General features: G+C 34.7%; 1 non-coding gene across 1 annotated transcript; it reads left to right on the forward strand.

The window, feature by feature from the left end:
* The first annotated feature begins 5,127 nt into the window (after window positions 1-5,127).
* LOC123935732 lies at window positions 5,128-5,247 on the forward strand. The gene has a single exon (XR_006817005.1). It is a non-coding gene; the product is annotated as a U6atac minor spliceosomal RNA (small nuclear RNA).
* Window positions 5,248-20,145: the final 14,898 nt, after the last annotated feature.

The raw sequence follows: 20,145 nt of genomic DNA on the forward strand, positions 1-20,145 counted from the left end.
GCTCTATTTTTAATTTCTTAAGGAATCTCCACACTGTTCTCCAAATTGGCTGCACCAACTTGCATTCCCACCAACAGTGTAAGAGGGTTCGCCTTTCTCCACATCCTCTCCAACACACGTTGTTTCCTGTCTTGCTAATTTTGGCCATTCTAACTGGTGTCAGGTGATATCTCAAAGTGGTTTTGATTTGAATCTCCCTGATGGCTAGTGATGATGAACATTTTTTCATGTGTCTGATAGCCATTTGTATGTCTTCACTGGAGAAGTATTGTGTTGGAATTTTAATAGAGATTGCATTGCATCTCTAGATCAATTGGAGGAGCATTGTGATTTAGTCAATATTAGATGTTTGCATCCATGGATATAAGATGTCTTTTCATTCATTTAGATCTTATTCAGTTTCTTTCAATAACATTTTGTAATTTTCAATGTACAAGTGTTGCACTTCTTTGGATTCTTTTTGATGTCTTTTAAAATGAAATCCTTAATTTCCTCTTCTGATTACTCATTGAATATGTAGAGAAATAACACTGAATTTTGTATTTTGATGTTATATCCTGCAACCTTGTTGAACTTGCTTATTAGCTCTAAGACTCTGTGTGTATGTGTGTGTTACTTAGGGTTTTCTATATATAAGATCATCTTATCTTCAAACAGAGATCATTTTACTTTTTCCTTTGTAAATTAAATAACTTTTATTTCATTTTATGACCAAATTTCCCTGGCTAAACCTCCCACTACAATGTAGAGTTGAAGAAGAGTAGACATCTTTGTCTTACTCCTGAACTTAGAGGGAAAACTTAGAGTCTTTCACCATTAAGTATGATGTTAGCTCTGGGATTCATGATAAAAATATTCAACAAACTAGAAAATTTCTTCAACCTGATCTTTTCAGTATTAATTACGTTTATGTTATTTTTACCTATTATTGATGTTTTTCCAAATACTGAACAATTCATACAATCTGAATAAATACTCAATACATGTTATTTTCAGTATATTGCTTAGTCCAATTTACAGTAATTTATGATGTATTCATGCGTCACTATTTTGCATGGCCATAAATAAGATTCAGCTATAATTTAAATTATCTTTTCTATGTTTCTTAAAATTTTTATCGGGGTTATATTAGCTCCATAGGATTTATTGGGTTAATTTCCTTCTTTCTTTATGCTTTGAAACACATTAATAACATAGGAAAGTATTCTGTGGAGAAATTAGATGACTCATTGTCAAATCTTTCCTAGCCCAGAGTCTTTTAGGAATTAGTTTATTTTACATTTAAAAGATTTCTTTCATGTTTTTGGTCTTTTCAGATTTTCTATCTTTATGTCAATTTGGTAATTGTTATTTACCAAATTTTATTTGGTAATTTATTTATTTAAAACAACTTATGTTTTCCTAGAAAAATCATCAGCTTCATGGATACTTTCTAAGCTTTTCATTCACCTACAATTTTTATTTCTCAGCATTTTGAGACATCTAGTTTTTCTTTTCTTTCTGTTTTTGCTTTTGATTATTGGATTTATTTATGATAGATTAACTTATCTTTATTTTTCTGGTCTTCAGTCCATCAGTCTACATGTAGCAATTTTTTTTCTCCAAAATAAAAGCAATTGTGATTTTATTTAAGATTCTGAATTTTTAGTGGAATAATATCATAATCCTTTTTTGTTGTTAATTAAGTCAGTATGAAAAAACCTGATTTTTCTGTACTTGAAGTCATAACTTAAGCACAAGTGTGTGATAACAGTGTACCCTATTTTCAAGCAAAGTATCCAAAAACAAATAACCAGCTTTTTGTTTGTTCAATGTCCAATTCTGGGGATTAAAATGAAAGTTGCTATCAACATTATGCTTCCCAATATTGAAAAAAAAATCTGTTGTCATTAATGCTCCTGTTTTAAAAAGATTTTATAATATTTTAACTGAAAATACATATAATTTAACTTACTAATTCCCTTGCATCTGGACATTATTGCTTCTTCTCACCAGAAAGGATTTCTTCTAAATATCTATTGAACATAAAATGGAATATATATTCTATTCCATTTCCATTCAATAACATTAGGGCTATGTTATTTTCAAAAGGTACAGAAGTAAGAAACCCACACATGCACATCTTAGAAATTACCTTTACTCATATACAAATAAAACTGACATTAGTTCAACTAATGTCTTGAGTATGTAGCTCTAGAGTACATGAATCTCACCAATTTAGTTTATTCTCACCAAAATTATTACTCTACAATAGCTGTTGTTGTAGACCTTGTCTCTGTGTATTTGATAATTGTTAGATTTCTTAAAATCTCAGCAAGAAACAGATTATTTAGGCTTGAAATTAAATTCATGTATGATTTGATCTTCTTTGAAAGGGATTTAGTCTCATTATTATACATAATACTGGTAGCACAGCAAAGAGGCCAATATTCAAACGTGAATTACTATAGACTGTCTGGATTTGATTTTCCCAACCTACAACCCTTTCTTTGTGACTAATTTGTGAACTGCAGTCCCATACAGAAGAGTTGAAACTCACTTGCTTTTGAAAATCCTAGTGAAAGGTGGGGTTTAATTTTATATTTAAAAATAGAGGGACGCCTGGGTGGCTCAGTGGGCTAAGCCTCTGAGGCTCTAAGGCTCAGGTCATGATCTCAGGGTCCTGGGATCGAGCCCTGCATCAGGCTCTCTGCTCAGCAGGGAGCCTGCTTCTCCTCTCTCTCTGCCTACCTCTCTGCCTACTTGTGATCTCTCTGTCCAATAAATAAATAAAATCTTAAAAAAATGATAGAATGGTGTTTAAATACAACAAAGTTTATTTATATGCCATAAAACCTAAAACGATAAGAAAAATGGACATATATGATAAACTATAGAGACATTAAATTACTTTAAAACTTAATTTTCTGAACCAACATTTTCCAAACTGTTGGGCAGAAAACCTCAGCAACAGAGTGATTTGGGTGTTTGCTAAAAAAGCAGATTCCTGAGAGCTTAGATTTAAGGAATTAGAAATATGTAGGGGTGAGGTTAGGGAATCTGCATTTTAATAAATTTACCTGCTGATTCTTATCAATAATAAAGTGACTGACTCCCATTTCTTCCTGAATCATCTTATACCTTTGCCTAGCATTTCCCTCAGCTTATAACTTCTTGCCTAGCATTTCCCTCAGCTTATAACCTCTAATCAGTTGTCAACTCTGGATGGTATTATTCAAGAAACAAAATTATATTGAGCCAGTCATAGTATTAGGCATTTGAAATAAAAGATAATTAAGACATAAGCCCTATCCTTAAGGAGTGTAGCCTTGTTATGGAGCTATTCATGAAAATAGACAATTTTAATAAAATAAATTTTTTGCTATGTTAAGATGTGCTCCAGGGATTATGGGAGGGCCAAGGAAGGCTACCTAAACAATTCTGGAGAAGAAATGTACGGTGATTACCCAGAGGAGGTTATCATAGGTTATTCCCAAAGGAAGAGGAGTAAACTAGGCTAAAAGGTAAGGCAATGGCATTTTAAGAAGAGGAAATATATACAAGAACATAGTGGGGAAAAAATCTTGTGCTTGAAGAAATATAACAACCACTTCTATAAAAGTGTGCACTGACAGGTAAGCAATCAATTAATCTGGGGATATAGTTAAGGGTAAGTTCATAGGAACTGTTTTAAACACAGTGAGGAATTTGGACTTTATCCAGAGGGACATAAATATCCACTGAAAGGTTTTAAGCACAGGATAAAGATGATCATATATGCAACTTAGAAACACAATACTGGCTACTGTGTGGAAAATGGATTTTATAGGGGCAAGCTTGGAGCTAGTAAATCTAGTTAGGTGACAGTTAAAATGATTCATATGAAAGAAGAAACTAGGGATGAGTTACTTAGAAGGGATATGGAAGTGGTGCAAATCTAGGAAATATTTAAGAGTTTAAATCAGCAGGAAAAGAGTTGAAATGTGGAACATGGGGGAAAAACTAGATTTCTAGAATGAGTGACTCAAGAGAATGGGGTATACCAATCTGAGACAAAGTATGTAAGACAAGGATCTGACTTGGAAGTAGAGATGATAAGTTCCATAAATGCCATGTTTAGCTATAGGTGCTTATTGGAAGTTTGGGTAGAAATGCTACGTAGGAAATTGGCAATATGAGCATGGAACTCAGAACAAATATCTATACTGAAGATATGGGTTTTAGAGTCATTCATACATAGATTAGAGTTAAATCCATGAGAGTAGATGAGATCATGCAGAGAAGTGTGTAGAGTAAGAACATTTGAACTAGAAACAGAACCCTGGAAAACACCAGTATTTTCCCAAAGCCATCCATGTATTTTAGGTGTGTGTTACAACATTACCCCACTTCCAGTCACCAAAATCTGTATTAGTTATCTATTGCTGTACAACAAATCACCTCAAAATTAGCACCCGATCATATCATTCAGTTTCTGAGTATCAGTAATCTGGGAGAAACTTAGCTGGGAGGTTCTGGCTCAGGTCTCTCAAGAGACAAGAAGCCCGCCAGGGCTACAGTCATCTGAAGACTTGACTGAGCTTAGAGAATTCCCTTCTAAGCCTACAGACATGGATATTGGCAAGATTCTTTGGTTCCTCAGGGAATAGACCTTTTCATAAAATTGTTTACTATATGGCATAGGACTTCCCCCAGAGTGAGTAATGACAGAGGGAGACAGAGAGAAAGAAGTTACAGTATTTTTTATAACATAATCTCAGAAGTGACATACCATAACTTCTGCTACCTTTTATTTGCCACACAAGCCAATCCTGGGAGAGATATAATGGTTTGGATACTAAGAGGCAGAGATCACTAGGAGCCATTTTGGAGCCTAGCAACAAGTACAAATCTCAATATCATCCTTTTTTATTCAGAGTTTCCCATCATTAGAAGAGGGATAGTTTGCAATTTCTCTTACTACATGATTGGTATTGTAATTACTGATCATTATCATCATTACTTATAAATTAAGTCATTTCACAAGTGCTTGCTATATTTTTTACCTTATTTCCCATTATACCCTTCATGAAATGTCAGTGACTGTGATATACTGAAATGAGGTCAGATCCTCCAAATAAAACATCCTATGTTAAAAATCTGGTTTCAGTGTTAAGGAGAGAAGATTAACATTCCCCTTGACAGGAGTGAAAGAGGCTCTCAGGCCTGACAACATGCATATGGTTAAGGCCTTGCCATCTACTTCATGGCATCTAAGCACCATTTTTCAGAATGGGTTCAAACCTAAGTGACCATCAACTTAATATAGACTGCTATATGCATTAGATGTTATGTACGAAACTAATGGTAACCATAAATTAAAAACCTGTAATAGATACACAAAAAATAAAGAGAAAGGAATCCAAATATATCACTAGAAAAGTCATCAAACTACAAGCTAAGAGAGCAAGAGAAGAAAGGAACAAAGAACTACAAAACAACTGTAAAACAAGTAATACAATGGCAATAAACATATATCAATAACCACTTTGAATGTAAATGGACTAAAGGCTCCAATCGAAAGACAGAGTAACTGAATGGATAAAAAAGCAAGATCTGTCTATATGCTGCCTACGAAAAACTCATTTCAAACCTAAAGACACAAGCAGATTGAAAGTGAAAGGGATGGGAAAATATTTACCATGCAAAGGGAAGTGAAAAAAAAGGCTGGGGTGAAAATACTTACTTATATTGGACAAAATAGATCTTAAAACAAAGACTGAGACAAAGAAGGATACTACATAATGATGAAGGGAACAATCCAACAAAAGGATATAATAATTATAAATATTTATGCACCCAAGATAGGAGCATATAAATACAGAAAGCAACTATAAAGGAGGACATAAAGAACATAAAGGAGGAAATTGTTAGTAATACAATAGTAGTAGAGGACTTTAACACCACACTTATATCAATGGATAGATTGTTCAGACAGAAAATCAATTAGTGAGCCATTGTGGAAAACAGTAAATTTCCTCAAAGAATTAAAAATGGAATTTCCATATGATATAGTAATTCCACTACTGGGTATTTACCTAAAGAAAAAAAAAACACTAATTCAAAAAGATATATGGAAACTTATGTTTATTGTAGCATTATTTACAATAGCCAAGATATAGAAGCAACCCAAGTATCTATAGATGAATGGATAAGGAAGATGTGGTGTATGTATATATACATATATGTATATATATATGTATATACATCTATATATGTATATGTATATATATATACACATCTATATATACATACACCACATCTTCCTTATATATACACACATCATATATATATATATATACATACACCACATATATATATATATATATATATTTGGTGTGTGTGTGTGTATGTAATTAAATATTATTCTGCCATAAAAAAGAATGAAATCTTGCCATTTGTAACAACATGGCTGGACCTGGAGGGTATAATGCTAATGAAGAAATGTCAGAGAAAGACAAATATCCTATCATTTCACTCACACATGGAATTGAAGAAACAAAACAAATGAACAAAGGAAAAGAAAGCTAACAAAAAACAGGCTTAAATACAGAAAATGAACTGGTGGTTGCCAGAGTAGAGGTGCATGGGTGAAATAGATAAAGGCAATTAAGGTACACTTATCTTGATGAAAAATGAGAAATGGTTTGAATTTGAATCATTATATTGTACATCTGAAACTAATATAACAATGTTATTTATACTTGAATAAAAAAGAAATGTATAAAAATGATAAAAGTAAATAAAATAAAACTGTTCTGTTCCCTGAAAAATAAAATAATAAAATACAATGAGGTGGTTTTCAAATTTTTAATCTCAAGTTTAAGTTCCATTTATATGACTTGCTAAAAAGTGATTTAAAGAGTTATAAATGATTTCAGTGAGTGAAATAAGGCAATTAAATAGAATATAGATGTATGTGATACTTATGATAGATAAGATAAACACTTAAAAATAATGTAAAATGTTTAAAATGGAAAAAATCTGGTTTCAGTATAAATTAGTTTTGTATCATAAGCAAAAGGCATAACTGAAAAATAAAAATTATATATATGAGCCTATCGTTTCCACATTTTGTATTCTGGGCATTTTTGCCAAAGATCGGTTGACATATTATATATAGGTTTATACCTGGGCCCTGTATTATATTGTTGTATATGTAACTTTTTATGGCAGCACCATACTGTTTTGGTTACTATAGTTTTATAATATAGTTCTAAATCAGGAAGTGTGATGGCTCTAGCTTTGTTCTTTTTTTTCTCAAGATTGCTTTGGCTATTTGGGGTCTTTTGTGGTTCCATATAAATTTTAGGACTGCTTTTTTCTATTTCCATGAAGAATGCCTTTAAAATTTTGATAAGGAATGCATTAAATCTATAGATTGCTAAGATAGTATAAATATTTTAGCAATATGAATTCTTCTAATCCATAAACACAGAATATCTTTGCATTTTTTTTTGTTTTCTTTAGTTTCTTTCACCAGTGTTTTCTAGTTCTCAGTATGGATCTCTCACTTTCTTAGTCAAATTTATTCCTAATATTTTATTCTTTTTGATGATATTTTAAGTTGGGTAGCTTCTTAATTTTTTTTCAGATAGTTCATTGTCAGAGTCTAGAAACACAACTGATTTTGATATGTTGTTCTATATCCTGCAAATGTACTCAGTTTATTGATTAGTTCCAACAGATTTTTCATGGAATCATGCCATCTACAAAAAGAGATAATTTTACTTTTTTCTTTCCTATTTAGATGTCGACCAATTGCTCTATCTAGGGTTTCAAGTACTATGTTGAATAGAACTGGTGAAAGTGAGCTCTGTTCTTTCTGATCTTAGAGGAAAAGGTTTCAATCGCTCCCTGTTGAGTATGATGTTAGCTGTGGGATTTGCATATGTGGCTTTCAATATGTTTGTTATATTCCAACTTTTAAAAAAAGTTATTTATTTATTTAAGAGAGATTGAGAGTGAGAGCAAGGGGGATGGGCAGAGGGGAGGGAGAGAGAGAAAATCTCAAGAAGACTCCCTGCTGAGTGTGGAGCCCAATGCAAGGCTTTATCTCACAACCTTGAGATCATGACTTGAGCCAAAACCAAGAGTCAAATGTTTAATGGACTGAGTCACCCAAGTGCCCAGAGGTACATTCTTTCTGTACCTATTTTGCTGAGGAATTTTATCATAAAAGGATATTGAATTTTGTTAAATACTTTTTCTGCATTTATTGAGATGATCATATGACTTTTATCTTTCATTCTATTAATGTGGTGTGTCACATTTATTGATTTGTCTATGTTGAACCATCCTTGCATCCCAGGAATAAATCCCACTTGATCATGGTGTAAGATTCTTTTAATGTGTTGACAAATTCCATTTGCTAGTATTTTCTTGAGTATTTTGCATTTATAATCATCAGGGATACTGGCCTATAGTTTTCTTTTCTTGTAGTGTCCCCCTCTGGCTTTGGTATCAGGGTAATGTTGGCCTTTTAAAATGAGTTTTGAAGCGTTCCCTTCCTTCACATTTTTGGAAGAGTTTAAGAAGGATTGGCATTAATTCTGTTTTAAATATTTGGTAAAATAAGTCATGAAGCCATCTAGTCCTGGGATTTTCTTTGTTGAGATGTTTTTGATTACTGACTCAGTCACCTTACTTGTTACTGGTCTAATCAGGATTTCTATTCATGATTCAGTCCTAGTAGTTTGTATGTTTCTAGGAATTTACTTACTTCACATTGGTTACACAAATTGTTAGCATATAAACGTTCATTATAATCTCGTGATCTTTTATATTTCTATGATATCAGTTATAATGTCTTTCTTTTCATTTATACTTTTTTGAGTCCTTTCTCTCTTTTTTTTGTTAGTCTAGCTAAAGATTTGTCAATTTTGTTCATCCTTTCAAAAATACAAGTCTTAGTTTCATTAATTTTTTTCTGTCATCTCCTAGTCTCCATTTCATTTATTTCTGCTTAAGTATTTATTATTTCCTTCTTTCTGCTAACTTTGAGCTTAGATTATTTTTTCTTTTCTAGTTCTTTGAGGTGTAAAGTTAGCTTGTTTGGCATCATTCTTTAGATTCTCATAGCCAAAGTGAGAGAAATGTTTTGCCTATCTAGAGACCCATCTGGAAATGAGCTCCTCCATCCCCCTGAAGGAAGTTCAACCAAGTTCAATTGAATTGCAGAGCCTAAAGAAGCCGTATGATTGGCTCCAGTCCCACTCAGCTAGAGCCAGGGATAATCCTGCCTAACTGGGAACCCAGTATGTGGCATGTCCGCCATGCCTCTGGAGGTAGGCCTGGAGACCTTGACCCAAGCTATGGACCTTGAGATACTCCTATGCTTTGAGTCTAGCCCCTTTCAACCACAGTCTGAGGGCCGTCATGCCCATCTAGGGAGCTACCCAGTGACCTTGTGGGAGCCATCCCAGGGACCTGGTAAAAAACCACACTATGGGGGCGCCTGGGTGGCTCAGTGGGTTAAAGCCTCTGCCTTTAGCTCAGGTCATGATCCTGGGATTGAGCCCCGCATTGGGCTCTCTGCTTAGCGGGAGCCTGCTTCCTCCTCCTCTCTCTCTCTCTGCCTGCCTCTCTGCCTACTTGTAATCTTTATCTGTCAAATAAATAAATCTTAAAAAAAAAAAAACACACACTAGGTCATGCATCTGATAATAAACCCTCTAACCACAAACTTCATTGTAGACCCAACAGGTGCCACATGACCTGATTCCAACTCTGCTCCACTGAAATCCTGGAGTCAATACTATGTGAACTGACAAGAGAAGGCCTATCTGTCAAAACCAGTCTGTAAAAACTTGAAGAAGCCGGGCGCCTGGGTGGCTCAGTGGATTAAGCCGCTGCCTTCGGCTCGGGTCATGATCTCAGGGTCCTGGGATCGAGCCCCGCATCGGGCTCTCTGCTCCGCAGGGAGCCTGCTTCCCTCTCTCTCACTCTGCCTGCCTCTCTGCCTACTTGTGATCTCTCTCTGTCAAATAGATAAAATAAAATCTTTAAAAAAAAAAAAAAAACTTGAAGAAGCCTTTGCTCCTTCAAATGTATAGACACCAATGGAAGCTTACATTATCAGGAAGCATTAGGTAAATATGACAACACCAAAGCAAACTAATAGAGCTACACTAATCCAAAGAAATGGAGCTATGAATTGCCTGACAAGGAATTCAAAATAATCATTTTAAAGAAGCATGTTGTTTAAATGTTGATCTTAGTTTTAATATGTTAACCTTTAAGAAGGAATAATAATTCTTCTGTTTTACCATTATTTATGAGGATTAAATGTTAATGTATTTAAAAGAACAGGCAGAGTGCCAGGTCCAAAAGTGCTCAGTAAATGTGAGCCATTTTGATTACCATCTAGCCAAATATTCCTGCTCACATTTCCCCTCTATATCCCATGCTTTGTGGACTCCAGGCTTTTTCCAGGACTTACTCTGCCAGGAATACACCTTATGCCCTTATATATACTCACATCATTTCAAGTCTTCAAGGTCAAGTTTAAATTGTCTTCCCTTCTTCCTAACTCCAAGATGGAGATTACTTCTTCCTTGAATTCTCATGGCACATCACCTTTACATTTATTATGGCACATACAGTATTTTCTACTACATATTATGGCTACTTGTGTGCATATCTGATTCCCCAACCAGCCTATACATTCTCTGATAGAGGATTATTTGTCCTATTCACCTTTTAGCTCTCACAGAACCTATTACAGTGCCATGAATTTATTAGGAACTCAATAAATCCTGTGTGAATAAGGTGAAATGTCAAAAAATAAACCTAAATTCTTTTGGTTAATCTCTACTATGTTTTTCAGTCCCTTTAGTAAAGTAAAAATATATGATTATAAAAATATTGACTTCAAGATTATCATTTTGACCCCTTTCCTGTCATCTTATCCTAAAGTTCTGCTAATTCTAACTTTTGCAAATATTTGGACATGTGTTCGGACACTGTATGCTAAATCACACTTTTCTCAAGAAGAATGTAAATTGGACAATCTATCATCCCTGCACTTTTGTCTTTCTAACCACTGTAGTTTATACCTCCAGCACTGTATAGACAGATTTTTCCTGAGTGATTTCAATAAGATTCCAATACCTTTCTATCATTGTGTAGCACCTTTTCTGTACATATTTAGATATAGTCAATTTTCAGGTAAAAGCTGGTAAATCAATTCACTTTGAGAGCTAACACCTGCATTTTCTGCTTTATTTCTTGCTTTGCAAAATCTCCTTTTGATAGCTAACAGGCCTTATTTTAATTGCCTGCTATGTTGACAACTCATACTATTTATTCTTTGATTACATGCAACAGAGAAGTGCTTCAAAAGGAAAACACTTAAGCCTCTACCCAAAGAAAGGCTTAAGAAGATGCAGGTGAGCTTAGGGTGAAGCTAAAATGAAGAGATTTACCAACTTGGAACAAGGACAAAATACATAGAGGTCAATTCTGGGAAATTAGACAACCTTTTAGGATTTCAGGATTTCTTATGGAGTCATTCCCATTAATTCAAATTCTAAGTTATGCAATAATGGAAGAATTAGTAATGTGACTTTGTTTTGGAATAGGAAATAATTTGGAAGATGAGAAAGGGAAAATGGTAGTAATTTTATTTATTAAGGCACAACATTTATGGGATTTAAATTAAGCAACTTTAAAATGATGTTTTCTGTTCCTGGATGCTCCTGAAATTTTCATGTGCAAATGTGCTAATGAAAATACAATGTAATCAAATGCATAGTTAAAAGAAGTGGGACAATATTCTCTAGTGTATACAAAAAAATGAATATTTCCAAAAAACACATATTTGTTTTATAGACTATTAGAACTGCAAGGGACCTTACAAGTCATTCAGGCCAACCACTTAACTTTACATTAGGAAGACCAAGTACCTTAGAGAATTAACTTTCCAGTAAGCAGCCAGTCAGTGATAGAGCTAGTGCACAAAACTTTGTCCTGTCTATTAAACTGTGCCTAGTGCCCTATGTATCTCTTTAACTGCCTACTATTTGGTTAAATGTTTTTTTCTTTATTTCTTTTTATCTTCCCATGGGTTGGAAGTTATATGTTTTATTTATATCCATAGCATGTACTCTTAAATTTTTAGTGTGCCTAATTAATCTAAAGTCTAAAGTTAGCCAACACTTCTTTCCTCCTCTGGAACACTATAAGGACCTTAGGACACTTGGGCAAGCAATTTTGGTCACCTAAACAACAGCCATTGTATCTTCTTCTTTCTTGCTAAAAGAACCAGTTTTATTCAAATATTGAGAAAAAATAAGTTCAAGGATGCCGGGTGATAAATCATGGTTAGTCTAAGTGAAACAGGAAAATAACATTCTTTTTGCCAATGATTGGTTGTGGGCAATGGGATATGTGTGCCAGTTGTGGCCAATGGGCTCACAGGAAAACTCTGTTCTCAGGCTACTGGAAAGATATCTTGACCTGATAAAAAGATGGAGATGTAAGAGAAGATATTTTTCAATGCCTCCTTTCTTTCTGCCTGTGAATGTGCTTGTGTGAGAATATTGTTCTGACCATGAGGAAAAATAGCAGACATGTACTATAGAAGAGACAGCAGAATGAGGAAAAAAGCTAATGTCCTTAATTGCATAAATGAGGTGCTACACCAACTCATGGACTATCAACCTCTGGACTTCATAATATGCAAAATAATAATTATTTCCAATTGTTTAAGGCTCTTTTAGTAAAGTAACTGGTTATTTCCCAAAAAAACCCAACTTAAATAATTTAAATCACCCTTACATCTGATGTGTTATTTTACACAATATTTTAGTAATTTTAGTATTATTGCCTTTTTAAGTCAATGCTTATTTAGATTAACAAAAATGATAAACAATTTCTTTTTTTCAATATTTTATTTATTTATTTGACAGAGATCACAAGTAGGCAGAGAGGCAAGCAGAGAGAGAGAGGAAGGGAAGCAGGCTCCCTGCTGAGCAGAGAGCCCAACGTGGGGCTCGATCCCAAGACCCTGGGATCATGACCTAAGCCGAAGGCAGAGGCTTTAACCCACTGAGCCACCCAGGCACCCGTGATAAACAATTTCTTTTGGCCATGACTTCTTGTGTCTCATTGCTCTCAGGCTTCAATTTTATCCTTCATGAAGGTCATCTTTTACTATTTCAGTGATAGTCCATCCGTGAAAAATTCTCAGTCCTTACCTACAAAAGTATTTATTTTGGCACACTCCTGAATTATAATTTATATATGTATAAAATTCTAGCTCGACAGCTATTTTCTCCTAACAGTTTAAGATATTATTCCATTGTCGCATAACAAATAACATGGAGGACATGGGGAGATGGAGAGGAGAGGGAGTTGAGGGAAACTGGAAGGGGAGATGAACCATGAGAGACTATGGACTCTGAAAAACAACCAGAGGGTTTTGAAGGGGCGGGGGGGGGGGGTGGGAGGTTGAGGAACCAGGTGGTGGGTAATAGGGAGGGCACTTACTGCATGGAGCACTGGGTGTGATGCCAAAACAATGAACACTGTTATGCTGTAAATAAACAAATAAACAAATAAAAACAAACTGAAAAAAAAAGATACTATTCCATTGTCATCTAACAAGAATTGTTGCTATTGAGAGTCAACAATTTGTCTAATCATCATTCCTCAATAAGATTAAGATTATCTCTTAGACTTTGATATCTTCTAATTTTTTTTTCAAGTTTTTATTTTAATTCCGGTTGTTAACATATAGTGTAATATTGGTTTCAGGAGTAGAATTTAGCAATTGATCACTTACATTTAACAGCCAGTGCTCATCACAACAAGAGCCCTCCCTAATACCCATCACCCATTCAGCCCATTCGACCCACCCAACCCCCTCCATCAAACTTTAGTTTGTTCTCTACAGTTAGGAGTCTCTTATGGTTTGCTCCCTTGCTTTTTCTCCTCTTCCCTTACGTTCTCCTGTTTTGTTTCTTAAATTCCACATATAAGTGAAATCATATGGTATTTGCCTTTCTCTGACTGACTTATTTTGCTTAGTCCAATACACTCTAGCTACATCCATAACATTGCAAATGGCAAGATTTCATTGTTTTGATGGCTGAGTAATATTCCTGTGTGTGTGTGTGTGTGTGTGTGTGTTCTTTGACTAAATACCTAGTAGTGCAATTTCTGGGTCATAGGGTAGTTCTGTTTTTGAGTTTCTGAAGTTTGAAGCATCTCCATACTATTTTCCACAGTGACTGCACCAGTTTGCATTCCCACCAACAGTATAAAAGGGTTCCCTATTCTCCACATCCTAACCAACATCTGTTTTTCCTGTATTGTTCTTTAGCCATTCTGACAGGTGTGAGGGGATATCTCTTTGTAGTTATGATTTGTATTACTCTGATGATGAGTGATATTGAGCATCTTTTCATGTGTCTGTTAGTCATCTATATGTCTTCTTTGAAAAATGTCTACTCATGTCTTCTGCCCATTTCTTAACTGGATTATTTGTTTTTTAAGTGTTGAGTTTGGTAAGTTCTTTATATATTATGGATACTAAACCTTTATCAGGTATGTCATTTGCAAATATCTTCTCCCATTCTGTGGGATGCCCTTTGGTTTTGTTTATTGTTTTCTTTACTGTGCAGAAACCTTTTATCTTGATGAAGTCCCAATAGTTCATTTTTGCTTTTGTTTCCCTTGCTTCCAGAGACATGTCTTGATATCTTCTAATTTCATTTCATTGTGTCTAAGTGTGGATTTATTTTTATTTAATACTGCATGTAATTTGATGTATTTCTTGAGTCTGAGAATCAATGTTTTTTCAATTGTGTAAAGTTTTCAAATATGATATCCTCAAATATTCACAATATTTGAAACCTTACTAAATATGTCAGAATTCTTCTTTTGAATCTTTACATCTCTACTCCATAACTGTAATCTCTTAACCTCCTGTACTTTATTCTAAATGATTTCTTCAGAACTAGCTTTCATTTTTAAAAAATGTATCTCTTCATCTTTTGTTAATCTGTTGCTTTAAAAAGTCTATTGAGTTATAAAAATTTCTATACATATACATATACATATTATAGTAAAAATTATTTTTGCAAGTGTTATTGGTACTTTTTTGTGTCAAAATTAAAAAGGATTTCTCTTTCTCCTATGCATTGTTTTGGAACATACTCATAACAGCTTTTAAGTCTGCCACTTTAAACATGCTTACTTCTATCTAATAAATGTATTATTTGAAGTTACTTTGAGTTTAATTTTTCTTTTTGTTGTGACTGCTGACTATTCCTCAGTGGTGGATTATTTCCTCACATACCTTGAAATTTAGGTTGCAACCTATTTTTTTTTTAATATTTTATTTGTCAGAGAGAAGGAGAGAGAGAGAGCACACAGGCAGGCAGAGAGGCAGGCAGAGGTGGAGAGAGAAGCAGGCTCCCTGCCGAGCAAGGAGGCCATGCGGGACTCGATCCCAGGACCCTGGGATCATGACCCGAGCTGAAGGCAGCGGCTTAACCCACTGAGCCACCCAGGCGTCCCTGCAACCTATTTTCTTTCAGCAGATAAATCCTACTTGTCCTAGTATGAATGTGTATCCCTCAAGATAAGTTTTGCCTTTGCTTCTGCCTGGAAGAATCACTGGATTTCTATGAGCTGTTTTTTTTTTTTTTTAAGATTTTATTTATTTGACAGAGATCACAAGTAGGCAGAGAGAGAGAGAGAGGAAGGGAAGCAGGCTCCCTGCTGAGTGGAGAGCCCGATGTGGGTCTCGATCCCAGGACCCCGAAATCATGACCCGAGTTGAAGGCAGAGGCTTTAACCCACTGAGCCACCCAGGTGCCCCCTATGAGTTTTTAATGTTAATTTATCAGCTTGGTAGTTCCCAGATAAAATGAATATTAAACATTCAAGTTCAAAGTTAATATGTGGGCAGGCTCATGATTACAAAATTATAGGGGAATCTTATTCTACAGTTAGTCCAAACAGATATACAAGTATCCTTCCCATCTCCCTTGGAATATAAATAGGTATTGTTATTCTTCACAATTTCACTGAATTTGTGATCCTTTGAGAATTCCAACTTTATGTCATATTCTAACAGATTCAATTCCCTTCCTTACAAAGTTCAATATCACCATTTTCTTATACTTGTGGAACCCTTGCAGTAGAAATGTTGAAAGGGGGATAACACAAGAAAAACTCCATTCAAAATTCCAGTGATATACCCATTGAGGAACACTGGCTTAGGCCAATCACAATTCATCCTCTGGGGCTGGGCATGTGACACCTGACTAAGCTAGGGTTCTGTAGGCAAGGAAGAAGAAGATGGCTGATGAACAGATAAATATCAGTGACTACAGTAAGAGGGCCAACTATTGAGCACTAAAATATATCAAATGCTCTGCTAAGCAACCTACATATATTAAGTCATTTTTTTCTCACAATAAACTTGCAAGGAAGTTTGTGATTATCCCCACTTTTAGATGAGAAGACTGAACTGAGCCTCAGTCTGAGAAAGATAAATCATTTCCCTAAGTTCGTATAGCTAACAAGTGGCATCACCCAGTTTCAAACTCAGTATTCATAGAAACTTCGTGTATCCATAGAAAAAACCCCACAAAACTTGATTTCTAAACTTATAAAGAACACACAGTGCAAAAACTATCTCTGTATTTCCTTCCTCAAGTTGATAAGTGACCAACATAGAAAAATCCTTGATGTCCCATGGAATTTAGTTCCTCATTGATTCTTTCAAGAATGGTGATTATTAAATTGCTAAGGCCATTCCTGAACCAGTTATAACTGGCTTTAGAATGAATTCTGACACCCAGCTCTGCTTTAAATAACCCACATTTTCAATATCCAGTATAAACAGGGTATTTTTACTACTGATATTTGAAAAACACTTTAAAAAGCCTCAGAATATGAAATATGCTGTAATACTGTATATATCGGTAAATTACATTTACAGTTTGTCCTCAATTTCAAGAAAATCCTCAGCCAAATAAACTAGCAAGCAAATAAATCACTTTAATTATAATAAATGGCAGTTTCTCTAAATATATTTCTGGCAGCAAATAGCTTCTATTATTGACTTTTGCAAGAGTAATTTAAGGGGAAACTATTCTCAGTAAAGTTGGGGATGCCTGGCTGTGAACTGCTATTCCTCATCTATGTATATTATACTCCATTTAGATTCCTGCATCATGGAAAAGCTAATTTCCAATTTTAAGGCACTTAGGCTGATATATATTTATTATGAAATTATTCATCTTATAAATTATCTTCTTCATAGTGCCTCATTGGCTAAATTTAAGATTGCAATTTTCTATAGTGTAGATAGGAAATCATGGCTCAGGTCAGAAAAAAAAATTACTGCTTTTCTAGAATTACAATAATATATCATAGTATTAAAATGAGATACATTTTTGTTGCAGTTTTTCCATTGGTAGGGAATTTTTCCCCATTAGAAACATTGTATACACAGTGATAATTGCTTAAAGATGATAGATGTCTTACGTGGTAAATAGAGGATGAAATTCAAAATCAAGATGACCTGGCTTTAAATTCCAGCTGTGCTGAGCTAGCTGTATGACCTTTAGCAAATTATTTAACAATTATAGACTTGAGTTCATTCTTCTTCAAAAAAGATATACTATTCAATTTAAAGAATTATTTGTGTTTGTAAAGTACCTAACGCAATATCTGGCATATCATGAGCATTTCATAAATGGTAGTCATCAATAATTGAATTTTAATATCATCATTATCATATCATCATATACTCATTTAGATTCTAGAACTCTTTAACTTTGTGCCTTGGTGGAATGTATAATCTCAATCCATGATAATCAGATCCCCACTGGACCTGGTAGTCAATTAATTTGCCTAACGGCAAAGATACATGAAGACCAGCAGTAAGTGGGGATGATGAAGTTGAGGTAAATTTAAAAGCATAAGTAGAAGGGCGCCTGGGTGGCTCAGTGAGTTAAGGCCTCTGCCTTCGGCTCAGGTCACGATCCCAGAGTCCTGGGATGGAGCCCCACATCAGGCTCTCTGCTCAGCAGGGAGCCTGCTTCCTCCTCTCTCTCTGCCTTCCTCTCTGCCTACTTATGATCTCTCTGTCTGTCAAATAAATAAAATCTTTAAAAAAAAAACCATAAGTAGAATCCATATGATGTAATGATTTACTAGAAATGAGTTAGAATAAGTAATAAGTTAGAATAAGAATAGGTGGTTAGGATTACATCTGAGTTTAGTTACTCAGTAAATAAGAATATCGCTTAATGGGACCACTTTCTTACACCATATACAAAAATAAACTCAAAATGGCTTAAAGACCAAATGTGACACTTGAAGCCATAAAAATTCTAGACGAGAGCACAGGCTGACATCTGCTTTAGCACCATTTTTCTAGATATGTCTCCTGAGGCAAAGGAAATAAAAACAAAAATAAACTGTTGGAACTACATCAAAATAAAAAGCTTTTACGCAGTAAAGGAAACAATCAACAAAAATAAAAGGTAACCTACTGAATGGGAGAAGATATTTGTAAATTACACACCCAATAAAGGGTTAGTATCCAAAATATATGAAGAATTTATACAACTCAACACCCCCAAAACCAAATAATCTAATTAAAATGGGCAGAAGGCATGAACAGACATTTTTCCAAAGAAGATATCCAGATGGCTAAAGACATGAAAAGATGGTCAACATTATTCACCATCAGGGAGACACAAATCAAAACTACAATGAGAAATCACCTCACATCTCACAGAATGGCTAAAATCAACAACACAAGAAACAGCAGGTGTTGCCCAGGATATGAAGAAAAAAGAACACTCCTGTGCAGTTGGTAGGAAGGCAAACTTGCACAACCACTGTGGAAAACAGTATGGAGGTGCCTCAAAAAGTTAAAAACAGAACTACCCTATGATTCAGCAATCGCACTACTGGATATTTACCCAAAGAATACAAAAAACACTAATTCAAAGGGATGCAAGCACCCTTATGCTTATGGCAGTATTACTTAAAATAGCCAAATATAGAAGCAGCCGAAATGTCCCATCAATAGATGAATGGATAAAGAAGATGTCATGTATCTATCTATCTATCTACGTCAGAGACATAAAAAAGAATGAAAGCTTGCCATTTGCAACAACTTGGTTGGAGCTAGAGAGTATAATGCTAAGTGAAGTCAGTCAGTCAGAGAAAGAAAAATACCATATGATTTCACTCATATGTGAAATTTAAGAAACAAAACAAGTGAGCAAAGGGAAAAAAAGAGAGAGGCAAACAAAGAAATAGACTCTTAACTACAGAGAAGAAACTGATGTTTACCAAAAGGGAGACAGATGGGGGATGGGTGGATTAGGTGATGGGGATTAAAGAGTGCACCTGTTCTAATGAGCATTGAGTAATGTATGGAATTATTGAATCACTATATTGTATACCTGAAACTAATATGAGACTGGATGTTAACTATACTGAAATTAAAATAAAAACCTTAATAACTAAAAAAAGAAGTATCATTTGATAAGAAAAGGAATTCTCAAGAAGGAACAGATTTGAAGAGAGAGAAAGACCTTTTTAACATTGTAGTTTTTAGTTTGAGGTGCCTGTAGGACATCTAAAAAGTGACCTCCCAAATGCAGTTGACTGAAGCTTCTGGAGTTTAATAGACAGGTTTGAGAGAGATCTAGAAAAGTAGATATTATTAGTATAGTGGAAACAACTGGGGTAGATGAAGTAAATCTGGAAGAATAAGGGATGGGAAGAGGACTAAGGAAAGAAAATGTCTCCAGACATGTATATCTAACTGGTTATTTAACAGCCACATAGACCCTTGATCTTTATGTTCTAGCTATAATGGATTACTTATAGTATTCTAAAAGTGCCAGCATATATGCTATTCCTTCTACCTAATATTACTTTTCTATTTCCCCCATTCCTCCCTCTTATTGTTCTTTAGTTAATTCCTTTTCATTTTCCAGGACTCCATTTAACATTGACTCAATCTGGAAACCTTACAAATGCATGCATATTCCTATCATAGTGCCTGTTGGGGGCTCAATTTTGTCCCTACACATTTCATATGTTGAAATTCCAATCCTCAGTACCACAAAATGTGACTGCATT

Source organism: Meles meles, chromosome X (genome assembly GCF_922984935.1).
Source record: "Meles meles chromosome X, mMelMel3.1 paternal haplotype, whole genome shotgun sequence".
NCBI lineage: Eukaryota > Metazoa > Chordata > Mammalia > Carnivora > Mustelidae > Meles > Meles meles.